The sequence below is a fragment of the Pongo abelii genome, chromosome 6 (assembly GCF_028885655.2).
Source record: "Pongo abelii isolate AG06213 chromosome 6, NHGRI_mPonAbe1-v2.0_pri, whole genome shotgun sequence".
NCBI classification, from domain to species: Eukaryota; Metazoa; Chordata; class Mammalia; order Primates; family Hominidae; genus Pongo; species Pongo abelii.
The window spans coordinates 26,905,793-26,919,185 of record NC_071991.2 but is presented as its reverse complement, the minus strand read 5'-3'; the positions used below and the strand labels follow the sequence as shown (position 1 = coordinate 26,919,185).

Sequence of the window (13,393 nt, the reverse complement as noted above, 5' to 3'; positions counted from 1 at the left end):
AGCTCTTTCTCTGCCTCCCACATCCTATGGTTTTTAAAATTCCTCTGAAGACTGCCTGAACCAAGCATTAAGGGTCATAGTGCTCTAGCCTACTCAGGCTGTGCCAGGAAGAAAGGTCTCTCAACCTACCTTGACACTTAAGAGTCATGTATAAATAGTACCAACCCTAGCAGGAGGGCTGTCACAGACTCTATTCTGGTCTCCATACCAAAAGATACATTAGAGTGACAAGGAAAATAAGACAGACCTGGCAGTTCTGCCTTTTAAAGAGCAGCCTCAGCCTGGTCACCTTGAACCACAATTCCAGGGTCTGGTTCAGCATGTCCCACCTTGGAAAATAGTGGAACTGGGGCCCCAGAATGTTATGGTCCAGTGAAAGTCTAGAGAAGAGGCACCTCAGCAGCCTGTATACACCCAGTCACACCTGTAACAGGAACAGGCCCTACCAACAGTGAAGCCATCTCATTGACTTAGACAACTGTACCAGCAATGTGCACACACATCAGGCCTTTTAGTAAACTGTCAACCCAATGATTCAAGAAAAAGCAAAAACTTTTTTGAATCTAGAGTCTCGGGAAGAAGAACCTCTACTGCCTGAACCAGCCTGTATGATGGATGCAACTGGCAGTATTTACTTGGGCATACCTGGAGACTGACCAGGTATAAAAAAATGCTTCTGAATGTTCAATTTTAAGCTAAAAAGTCTAGTAGGAGCCAATCTCGTGATTATTTTTTATTTATGAGGAACATCTGAGCCCTGGTCCGTCCCATCCTGTGGCGTGGAACACAGGCCACACGGGATTGAGGCCATTCCTTTTTTGTTAAATGAAGTCTGACAGGTGAAAGGTTGTTCAGAAAAAAGTACTAAATAAAAATGCTATACAAACTGCATGCTTTTTGCAAGTGGGCATAGTTATCCTGCTAAGCCCACTGACACTGGACCTTCTCTCTATGTAAGTCCCCAGTAAAACTCCGTATCTCATTCACTGGTTCTGAGTCTCTTCTTTGACATCTTGAACCTGGTGCCATTTCCATGGGAGTCGAATTTGACACAACTTACCCCATAGTGAGGAAGGATTTCAGACTCTGCTCAGTGTGCTTCAAAGCTTACCAAGGCATCAGCTATGGAAGGATGCAGTTGTTCTCTTTACCACTCTCATCCAGGCCTCTTTTCCTTAGATGCACAATCAGTGGAATACCAAGAAAGATGACTAAGAAACACATCGTGGTCAGAAGCATGATTAATGCCAGAATAAGTAGTGACCACTTGGAAAGCAAAAGGGAGCATTTTTCTTTCTCCTGTGGGCAGCCCCCAACTTCTGTCATTACTTTCTGGATTCAGGAATGATTTTTAAGTTCATCCTGCCTCTGGAGGAACCGTAGGCCCTGAGTGGTAAACACCTTCACTTAATCCTGCAATAAAGCTTTCTCTTGACAAATATGACCTCTGTGATCATGAGCTTCTAAGCAATCTGGACAATACACAACCTGAAAACCTATGAAAGGGAGATGAGTAGGTCTGAGGGAAACAATTTCCCACTTTTTCCCTTGGCAAGTTGAAAAAATTATGACGGCAGACAATGTGCAGACGAGGACAGCATACTATAACTCCTCATCATGTGAGTTTGCAACTAAGAGTTTTTAATCCTAGCTGTGAGAGCTCCGAATGAAAACCAGAAGTTACTTCACTGCATCTATCAGGGATTAGATTGCACAACATTTTGTCTGTCATACTGAGGAGTCTTCACTGAGGATTTTCCCATTGAACATAGAAAGACAGGAAAGGGTAAAATAGCAACCCTATGAAATCATTAAATACAATGTAGAAATATTCATTTTCTCACATGATTAGCATTTTTGCACATATTTGCATGTGTATCTACCCATAAGGCTGACATTTTCATAATAAGTCAGTTACATGTCAAGTTAAAAAAATTTTTTTTTTTCTCAACTGGGCACAGTGGCTCACACGTGTAATCCTAGCACTTGTGGAGGCTGAGGCGGGTGGATCACCTGAGGTCAGGAGTTCGAAACCAGCCTGGCCAACATGGTGAAATCCTGTCTCTACTAAAAATACAAAAAAAAAAAAAAAAAAAAGTTAGCTGGGTGTGGTGGCAGACACCTGTAATCCCAGCTACTTGGGAGGCTGAGGCAGGAAAATCACTTGAACCCGGGAGGCGCAGGTTGCAGGTTGCAGTGAGCTGAGATCACATCACTGCACTCCACCCTGGGTGACAGAGCAAGACTCCATCTCAAAAAACAAAAAAATTCTTTTATAACAAAGGAAAGACACACATATGGTCCAGACATGCCCTGGTGCAGTGGAGTGGGTGTGGCCCTCTCCTGGGAAAGAAGTCAGTGCCCTGGATTATGTGTGGGGGATCCATTGGGACACAAAGAGGCAGTCAGGGTCTTGGCCTGGCAACACTAGGGCTTCCAGGGGGCTTCAGAAAGCAGCAGAAATGGCCCATGACGCTGAATGCTAGATGGGCCTGTAACAATGAAAGATCTGCCGAGGGATCTTAGCAATCTTCCTAGGAGGCCCTGACTATACCCTAGGTTGGAGACTCCTGGGGTAGAGTGGCTGCCAGAGAGCCTCAGCAAACGAGTCTTGACCACTATGGCTAGGCCAATCTAAAATAGCTCATCCCTTCTGTTTTACAAAGCAAAATACAGAAAAATAAAGTGAAACAAATGAAATCAAGAGAAAGAAAATAAAATTTAAAAATAAATTTAAAGTAATTGAAAAATAGTAAGGACAAACTAAAATAAAGAAAAACAAATGTAATTAAGATCAGTGAAAATAAAATGAAGATGAAGATAATAAATACAATAAAAACAAAAGAAGTAAACATGCAATAATTTGCAATAAAATAAGAAAATTTTAAGAATGAGAGAAAAATGAAAAAAGAAACATGGAGAAAAATAATGGGATATGAATGGAAATAAATTAAAACATGACAAACAAGAAAAATTCTAGAAAATCTGAAATTAAGAGAATGTAATGAGAAAAAAGAAAAATAGAAATAAAATTAATAGAAAAGAAAGTAAATAAAAAAGAGAAAATAAAGGCAAATGCAGAGAGAAATAAAAGGTTAAAAAGAAAAATAAGACCTGGGAATAATCTACAAAACATTTCACCCAACAATAGCATAATAAATAATATTTCTAATTGCATATGGCACATATTCTAAGATAGGCAAACTTCTAAGCTAGAATGCAAGTTTTAGCATAAACAAATGGTAATCATAAAAAGTATTATTTCTGACTACAATGAAATATAACTGGAAGTTAAAAGCCAAAAGAAAACTAGCTTGCCTGCATATATATGAAAACTTGACAAATTCTTTAGCATACTATTTTTCAAGAGTTAGAACATGCAAGTTTCTTTAGACGTTAATGGTATTTGAAATGATCTACAAATCAATGAGATCTCTTTCAAAAAAACCAATGGTACTTTTTGCAGAAGTATTAAAATATTCTAAAATGTTTGAGTCAATATTTAGCTGTGTCACCCAGGCTGCAGTGCAGTGTCATAATCACGGCTCAGTGTAGCCTTGACCTCTCAAGCTCAATTGATTTTCTCACCTCAGCCTTACAAGTAACTGGGCCTGCAGGTGCATGCCACCAGGCTCAGCAAGTTTTTGTATTTTTTGTAGAGACAGAGTTTCACCATATTGCCCAAGCTGGTCTCAAACTCCTGGGCTCAAGCAATCCACCTGCCTTGGCTTCCCAAAGTTCTGAGATCACAGCAGTGAGCCACCAAAATACTGCCCTATAATTTCTATAAACACTCAAAAAAACCACAAGTAGCCAAACAACCTGGAAATAAATATTAAACTCAGAGGCATAATTCTTTTTTTGTTTAAAAATATATTGCAAATTTACAGTGATCAAAATACTGTGGTGTTGGCATAAAGACAGAAAAATGTTGAAACAGATAGAAGCCAGAAAGAGACCCACATGCATATACTAAGCTTATCTTAAATGAGGGTTCCAAATCTTTATGTTGCAGAACTTTCCTTCAGCAAAATTGGGTTCTTATCACATGACTAGGAAAGATTAGGCTCAGAGACACTCTGAAGGATGAGGAGTAGAGTTGATTGGGTTAAAAACCAGAAAGACAAAGTGAGTGGGAGTCCTGTTTAAAGGCCCCCACCTCCTAGATTGGTGAACACCAGACCATCACACAGAAACTGAAGAGGCCAGGCTCCTCCTCCCTGCACAAGGGGTAAACTTTCCATGGCTCCACTCCCTTCCCCCAGTGTGCAGGTGGACATTATTCAGAGAGAATCAGTTAGAAAAAGGCAGGCTTCATCTGGGACCAGCAGTCTGATTTTTTAGGCTGTTTTAGGCTTGAAGATGGGGTTTCACCCAGGACCCTTGGCTGTTTTCTAACTCTGTTATTTCCCTCTCTAAAGAAGTATGTCTAACTGCTGTTAGAATCAAAATAAAGATGAGAACGAAAACCACTTTTAACTGCTTCCTGCTGACAGGGGGCACTGTTTTGGAAAAATGGCAGTCAGATCTCCCTAAGAGGCCTATCTAAGCGTTCCCTGTGAAAGGGGCCATTGTCCAAGGCTCTGGTTGTGTGACTCTTTGAAGTTTGGTAGCCTGAAGGTGGGAAGAATCAAACTGGGTTATTAAAAAACATGTATTAAAACGAAACAAGGGGCGGGTGGCAAGGAAAGCTCAAAAATTCCAAGGTCTTTTACCAGTTTGCATAGGGAGAGGGAGACCAAAAGCCCAACTGGGGAAGAAAAGAAAAAAAACCTTTTACCCTTTTGCCAGCATGTCAGGCTTCTGAGTTCTTTTGTCTTGAGTCCAATCCTAAGCCACCCAGTCTAAGGTTTGGAAAATTAATTCTTCCAAGCTTGAAGGATGCATCTGAGGGGACCGTCCCATAGTATGAAGACATGATTACCTATCTGTAAAGAGAAGACAGAGGGGATAAAAGGAAAACATGTTTTCAAAGGAGTCCCAAGGGTTCAGGATGCATTCAAAAAGGGTGTAGACTGAAGATGAATGAATGGTTACTTATCTAGAAAGAGAGGAGCAAGTGTCCCTGGTTCCTTTTTCGTCCTAGCAAATACCCGGGTATGTTGACAGATAGAAGAAAGAATGTTCTCTTTTCCCCTTCCATCTTTGTATCCCTGTGCCCAGTGATTGTGACAGGGTGCCATCCATCAGTGTCCAAGCAGCTTCCACCCTGGTTAACAGGGAGGCCTAGGGGGGTGGAAATATTTGCTCTTATCCTATCTCCCCTGCTGTCAGTTGTTCTGGAGTTCACTAGACCTCATTTATTCCACAGATCCTAGCATGATATTTATCTATGAAATGGGAGGCTTGGCTTAATCGGCTGGAATTAGTCATGCTCCCCTGCACTGTGCCTTTTAACCTCCATTATCATCTGCCTGTGGATTTCTCAGATCCAGTATTCTTTCCTAAGGCTTCATTTTGAAGCTTGGAATTGAGGTTGGGACAAAAATGTGCCTCGGGATTGCATAGACTCCTTATCATGAGCTGAATGCTGAAATGAAGCTGTGGTATTGAGTCATCTTTCCACAAGGGAGAGAAAAGAATGTCTTTTGACACACCCAGATAACTAGTGGCTATAGTTAATGCTTGCTGAGATTGGGATGAGCACCCTATTTATTTCCATCCCTCTGCAGGATTTGCAGAATAATTGCCCAGAAGTAGAATATTAATCCAGATTTTTACATTACCCATCCCTTTTTGTTTCTTCTGAGCTGCAGTTGAAGATCGCCAGGTGGTTCACAGGAATAAGCAGGGTTGGTCTAAAATGTAGGCAAAAACTCAAAACTAATGAGTTTAGAATTTAATGACTATTGTATAATAAGTTTTGAAACATAATCTTTATCCAGTCCTCTTTTCTGTTAAAAACGAATCATGATAGGACTGAGTTATTTGTGAAATAAACTTTAGTCTTATACTTGACCTGATTGTTTGCATAAAGTGCAGCAAGAATAATTATTTTTACATAGGTCTTTTACATTGGCTTCGATGGAATTCTGTTCCACAAGAAATTTTAGATAGGACTTTCTGAAGTCAAGCCCAGCCATGGGTTTGTACTATCAAATACTTATGAGTTGGGTGATCCTCTCCTCTTGTGGTCCCCAGATAAACTTGGGGCTCCTGGGCCTATCAGAAAGTGTCATTCTTTACTTAACCACGGATCAGGAATGGAACCCTGCACAAGGACTATGTAGATGAGGTATGAGGCCAGTTTTTCCAAGGGGCTTTTATTGGCTCTGCAAGTTGAGCTTGACTCCATAAAGGGAAGCATACCCGATGCAAACAGCTATATTGCCATAGGTTAAGAATACTCACACTATTTTTCAAATTCTGGAGAAGCCAGGCAGAGAGAGACAAACATGCTCCAAATTTTGTTCACAGGAGTACACCTTAGTCAAATATTAAAGGCTGTAAATAGCTCAAAATAAGTTTCCTTGATGCTGGTAAACAATACAAGGATCAATAATGTTATAAGCAAAAGTCAGAAAGATTACTTCAGTTTTCTATTAGTCCAGTCCATTCAGTTAACTCTTGTGTTTGATACTCATGAACATTTCAGCTCTTCATGAGTCCTGTACGTTTTTCCTATATGCCAATGTCACAAGCTCCAAAGTTATCAGAAGCATGCATTTGAGAGCACCTGTCAAAGTTCTATAGCTGATTAAAAACGATTTTTTTGAAAAAAATCAAAACAAGACAACAATTGTCTGTGTATAACAAAATGTCCAGGGTAGTTACGGTCAGAAACATGATTGACCAAAAATTTTGGTTATTTCTGTGGCTTACAATAACTTAACCTTAATTGCGGTTGATAGCATATACTTCAGACATTAGAATTTTAGAAATCCCATACAATTTTGGAACATGTATTAGTATTATTCACCACAGTATCATCTAAAGAATATTGAACACCATTTTGGCGATTCTATGTAACTAAACCTGTCATATAATCCTATTTACCTCTCTTGTGGATACTCCAGGAGCCCTCTTTAGCATCCAAAAGCCAGGAATTAGGAAAGACAATTTTGTAACTAGAGTTTGATTTTGAGAAGGATGTTACATGTTAGGGGTTTAAAACGCTTGATGTTATGAAATAAAATTTCAGATTACCATAAATTGCTTATTTAACCAAAATGATGACTTAGAAATGTAAAAAGCAAAAACCTTTAATTTTAAATTCTTTACAAATGTTGCCAAAGAGCAGATTAGTGCCTTAAGAGTACCTTGTTGTGCTTTTATGTCAATGCTCAATTTATAAAAAACTCATATAATACCTTTTTGAATTTAATTAATGTTCACACAGAATTTTTTTGGCAAGATTTATTTTTACAATCCTTCTACAACTTGTTTGAACTTTTAGCTTTATCTTGTGTAATTCAAAACAATTGTTTGACTCTAGGCAATAATTTATATTTCCATGCCTTCTTACAATCTTTTATTTAAAACACATTTGACTGTTCTTAGACACCTTGTATGTAAATCTACTTCCAGTGGTTTCAATTACATGTTACAATGGTAACTTCTAGCAATTTCTACTTTAATGTAAAACCAGGTAAATTGTTTTCATTATATGCTAGGTGCAGCCAAGGGTTTGGCTGCTTTCAGCATAATTAGGGGTGTGGTTAATTCCATTTGTCTTCAGGTCTTACAATTGTGAAGCAAAGTTGAACTGTTCTAAAAAACCAAAAAAGTAGTTTATAACCTTAAAACATATAGCAAACTTAGTATCTGACCTGCATAATTTACTTCACCTACTCGTATATTGATGGCATTTGTGTTTTGCCAATAATCTTTAAGGCTGTTTTTATTTCTCAAAGAGTAACAGTCATGTGAACTAAAAGGTACACAGCTTTTTTCTTCCCTTCAAAAAATATTTGATCCAAGTGCTTATCATTCTTTAAGTAAATTTATTATAGAGCTCTTTTTTATAGACATCACACACACAACACATACATAACTACACAGACAGGCAGAAGAAAACCCAGTAGCCATAGGTTTTTTATTTGCCAATTTCCTGATTGAATTACTGGCCTCTCAGGCATGCATTACAGTGGCAAGACAAAATAAAAAGAATTCAATTGGCTGAGAAAAAAACCTTTCCCCAGCAAAACAAGATCCCAGAAGAGAAAAACATAAAGGTTTTTAAAATATACCTATAATTTGGATATCCACTTTTAATTAAGTTGAGCACTCTTTAAGAAAATCCTTTTAAATTCCTTATTACCTGACTCTAGCAGTGCCAAGCAGCCAGTATTTCTGGCTTTCAAACTTTATCAAAGGCAACTTACCAGGTGCTCAGTGGAAAAGAAAAAAATTAAGGCAGTTTGTGAAGGGGAAGAGAATCCGCAAATGGCAAAAGTTACATGCTGATAGGAAACCAGAAGGGACTTATTCCCTAAGCCAGGATTAAACCTGGGCTACCATTGTAAAATGGCGGAGACCAAAACAGAACATTGCCACGTGGTTACAGGTCATGCTCCTGAAAACATAAAACAAGGTAGAGGCCTACAGCAAAATTTCCTGACAACCATAGAGAATGACATACAAAGCATACCAGATTGGCCACAGTTCAAGATCGACTTCACAAATACCCTTTCACTATTAAAACTCTACAAAAAATATAAGCAGTGATCGTTGAGGTCCTAGACCAGCAAAACATTTTCTAAGAAGAAGAGAAGAAGAAAAAAGCCTGTTGCTTAAAAGTAAACTGCTGACAGGGTGAATAAAAGGGGAAAAAAAAGGCTTAAGTGTAGGGCAGGGAAAAACATTTTCATTCTTATGCAAATGATTCCTTCAACAGAGGGAAAAACTTAATTGTTATTGGATGGGGCTGGATCCCTTGGCCGGTAAAGGGGAAGACACCATGAATGCCTGGCATTTTCCAGCCCAGAGGAGATGGGGGTGAGGAGCCGCCATTCACCTGTCCATCCCGCATGTGCCTGGGGCTGTTGGGGTGGGGTGGTGCACAGTTTCCTCTACCCTTGGGAGAAGTCCAAGGATGAAAAGGCTTACAAGCAAAGGAAAAAAAGATACTTTGGTTTACATCTTACCCTTCCTCAAGCCCCACATCGAGACACCGAAATTGTTGAACTTTTTCTGTAGTTCATCTAAAACTAGGATCTTATCACATGAACAGGAACGAATAGGCTAACAGACATACTGAAGGGTGAGGAGTAAAGTTTATTGGGCAAAAAGGAAAAGGAAAAAAAACTGTCAGCAAAGTGAGAGGGACTCCTGTTAACGGGCCCCCACCTCACATATTGATGAACACCAGGTCACCACATAGCAACTGAAGAGTCCAGGCTCCTCCCCTGCCAAAAGATGTGAATTTCTATGGCTCCAACTTGTTTCCCCAGTGCACAGGTGGGCATTATTCAGAGAGAAACATTCAGGAAAGGGCAGGCTTCATCCGAAACCAGCAGTCCAGTTTTTCAGCCTTCAGGCTGTTTTAGGCTTGAAGGCAGAGTTTCGCCCAGGACCTTTGACTGTCTCCTGTCTCTGTCACTCAAAATGAGAAAAGGTCCCTTGGCTATCTACTGTCTCTATCACTCAAAATGAGAAAGGAACAGTCTTTTTAACAAATGGATTGGAGAATACTGAATATCCAAATGATAAAAAATAAAGGTGAACCTTACCACAAGCATGAACTTAGAATGAAGTAAGACTTATTTTTTATAGCTGTAGTAAATGATTTTTTTCTTGAATTTTTTTCAGATGGCTTATTCTTGTCATGTAAAAATGTTCCTACTAATTTTTGTATGTTAATTTGGTATTCTGCCACTTTACTGAATTTGTTTATTAATTCTAACGATTTTTAGTGTAGTATTTAACTTTTGCTATATAGACAATTATGTGATCTGCAAACAGAGACAATATGACTTTCACCTTTTTTATTTGGATGCCTTTTATTTATTTCTGTTGCATAAGTGATCTGACTGGGACTTCCAGTACTCTGTTGAATAAAAGTGGTAAAAGTAGACATTATTGTCTTGTGGTTTGGTGATGCATGATTTAGCACACCTGTGAGGCTGGGACTCCCCTACTGGAACACAATCTTCAGGTGGGATTGGGCATCTTATACATGGATCTTGCCCATTGTTGAGATTGTGAGTCCTCTGCTTCGACCCAACTCATAGGAGGTGTTGACTCACATACACAGAGCCAGGACTTGAGTGGGACTGTGAAACTTATTTCTGAATATTTCCTAGTGTGTAATTAGACCATAAAAGCCCAGCTCCTGAATAATTTGACTCTCCTTTTCAGGCCATGACCACAGATGAAACTGTGACATACGTGGACCATACACCTAAGCAAAGGTGCCTGGGCCTGCCTACAAAGGGCACTTTTACAAATCACTGGGACCAGCACCCAAGTGATGAGAATTCTTTACCTGAGCCCTGCCTATAAAAAGCATTGTGGCTGGCCGGGCGCAGTGGCTTATGCCTGTAATCCGAGCACTTTGGGAGGCAAGGCGGATGGATCACCTGAGGTCAGGAGTTCAGGACCATCCTGGCCAACATGGTGAAACCCCGTCTCTACTAAAAACACAAAAAATTAGCCAGGCATGGTGGCGGGCACCTGTAATCCCAGCTACTCCAGAGGCTGAGGCAGGAGAATCGCTTGAAGCGGGAGGCGGAGGTTTGCAGTGAGCCGAGATTGCACCATTGCACTCCAGCCTGGCAACAAGAGCGAAACTCCATCTAAAAAAAAAAAAAAAAAGCATTGTGGCTTATATCTAGGTCCATCATGTAAGTGAAGTGACTCCCTTCTACTGCCTTGGCCCCGCACTTATGGTGCATTGTGACACTGTGACACATAACTGGGTACTGCACCCAGGCGATATGACTCTGCGTTTTGGGTTGTGCCAACAGGAAGCTTTGTAGCATATCACTTGGCTCAGCACCAAGGTGATTTTTCTCCTCTCTTGCCTCGCCCTGACCACAGAGGAGATTGTGACATATTGCTAAACCTAGTGCCAAGGTGAGGTCACTTTCATATCTTGGTTTTGCACATAGCGGCCATTGTGACACAGATCTAGGCCAATTGCCTAGGTGAAGTCAGTGTCCTCACCTTACTAAGACCTGCCCACAGGGGGAATTTTGATATATCACTAAAACCAGCATCCAGGTGATGTGACTCTTCTTCCAGGGTCCTGCCCACAAGAAAGATTGTGACATCTCACTGGACCAGCACCCACGCAGATGATGTGACCTTCCTGCTTGTTCTCTGTCCACAGGTGATATTGTGCCATATACCTGAGGCCAGATAAGAGAACTAATCCTGACTCTTAAATCTGGAGCCAGGTCATATGCAAAATGGTGACTCCCATTCCTGGAACTTTCCACCAGTGTTATTGTGACATATACCTTTGCCCAGCTCCTGATTTAATAATCCTGCTTAAGTGTAGCCCACAAATGAGATTTAGAAAATTACCTCAGCTGAGCACCTTGGTGATTTGACTCTCCTGTGTTAACAATATCCTCAGGAAGAATTGTAACATGTCTCTGGACTTACCATCTAGGTTACCTGACTCTCCTCTCCTGCCTGGACCCTGCTTGCACTAGGGATTGTAGCATTTCTAAGCACTGCATCCAAATGATATGACTCTCTTGCCTGGTCCTTTCAACAGGAGACATTGTGACATATCTCTGGGCCTATCATTTAGGTGATATGAGTCTCCTGTCTGGACACTGCCCACAAGGGGCATTGTGCCATACATCTGGATGTAACCCCCAAGTTATGCAACTTTTCTGCCAGGAACATGCCTATATGGAGAATATTGGAAAATTTCAGGCTCAGCATTTATGTTACTTGGCTGTCGTGCCTGTTTCATTACCATAGAGTAAATTGTGACATACACCTAGGCACAGCTAACAGGCATGATAATGACTCATATGTGGATCCCACAAATAGGAGTAATTTTGACTCTCATAACTTTCTTTAGAAACACAAGTGATTAAATCTCTTTCTGTTAAAAAAAAAAAGGAAAAGGACAAAGAAGATTATAACAGCCTCAGATATTTTATAAAGCCCATGGCTTGTACAGAGCGTGTCATAACAGAACCCAGCAGAAAGGTGAAATAGTGAGTCTCTTTTCTTTTTTTGTGACGGAGTCTTGCTCTGTCGCCCAGGCTGGAGGGCAGTGGCATGATCTCGGCTCACTGCAAGCTCCGCCTCCCGGGTTCACGCCATTCTCCTGCCTCAGCCTCCCAAGTAGCTGGGACTATGGGTGCCCACCACCATGCCTGGCTAATTTTTTGTATTTTTTAGTAGAGATGGGGTTTCACCGTGTTAGCCAGGATGGTCTCGATCTCCTGACCTCATGATCCGCCCGCCTCAGCCTCCCAAAGTGCTGGGATTACAGGCATGAGTCACCGCACCTGGCCAATTGTGAGTCTCATATGCACACCCAGCTGACAGTAAGGACTGTCACCGTCTCACATATATGAAGCCAACTGTCACTCATGAAAACAGGACATGTGTGGTATTGTAAATCTTATCCTGGAAATGTTCTGCCAGTGTGATTGTCGTATAAATCTTTGCCGAGCACTTGTGTGATTTGACTCTCCAGACTGGGTCCAGCCCACATATGTTATTGTGTTCTCTACCGGGCCGACCTCTAGGTGATGTGACTCTCTTGCCTGGGCCCTGCTTTCAGTAAGAATTGTGACATAGCACTAGATCCAGCACCCAGGTCATGTTACCTTTTCTCCTGAGCTATGCCCACAGAAATCATTGTGACATATCACTGTGTCAACCACTTAGGTGATGTAATTCTCCTCATTAGAATGGGCCCTGCACCCAGTGGGGGATAGTAACATATGGCTGGGCCAGGTGCACAGGTACACTTTTGCGAGGGCCATGTCCTAAAGAGGGCATTGTGACAAATCTCTGAACCTATCACCTAGGTGATGTTGCTCTCCTGCTTGGGTCCTGCTTACCTGGATAGTGACATATTGCTAGGCCAGGCACACAGATGTTCGTATTCTTTTGCCAGGGCCATGCCTCAAGGAGGACATTGTGACATATCTCTGAGCCTATCACCTAGGTGATGTGACTCCCTGCTCAAGCCCTGCCCACATGGAGCATTGTGACATAAGGGTAGAACCTGCACCTATTTGTTATAACTCTCTTGCCTGGGGCCTGTCCCAAGGGAACCTTGTGACACATCTCAGGACCCAGCATCAAGATGATGTGGCTCTTCTGCCTGCTTTCACCTCTAATGTTAGATTGTGTTATATATCTAGGGAAGCACCCAGGCGATATGACTCTTCTCTTCTGCCCGAGCCCTGCCTACTTGGAACATTGGGCCATATATCTGAGCCCATGTCCTAAGAGATGTGTCTCTTTTCTTCTG

The 13,393-nt window shown here is 41.1% G+C and overlaps 1 long non-coding RNA gene across 1 annotated transcript; it reads right to left on the bottom strand.

The window, feature by feature from the left end:
* Positions 1 to 1,031: 1,031 nt before the first annotated feature.
* Positions 1,032 to 13,052, bottom strand: LOC129060646 (uncharacterized). Its single transcript, XR_008527495.1, has 5 exons — positions 12,978 to 13,052; positions 6,352 to 6,425; positions 5,727 to 5,798; positions 4,781 to 4,928; positions 1,032 to 1,174 (listed from the first exon to the last, which is right to left on the bottom strand). It is a non-coding gene; the product is annotated as an uncharacterized LOC129060646 (long non-coding RNA).
* Between the last annotated feature and the right edge of the window lie 341 nt (positions 13,053 to 13,393).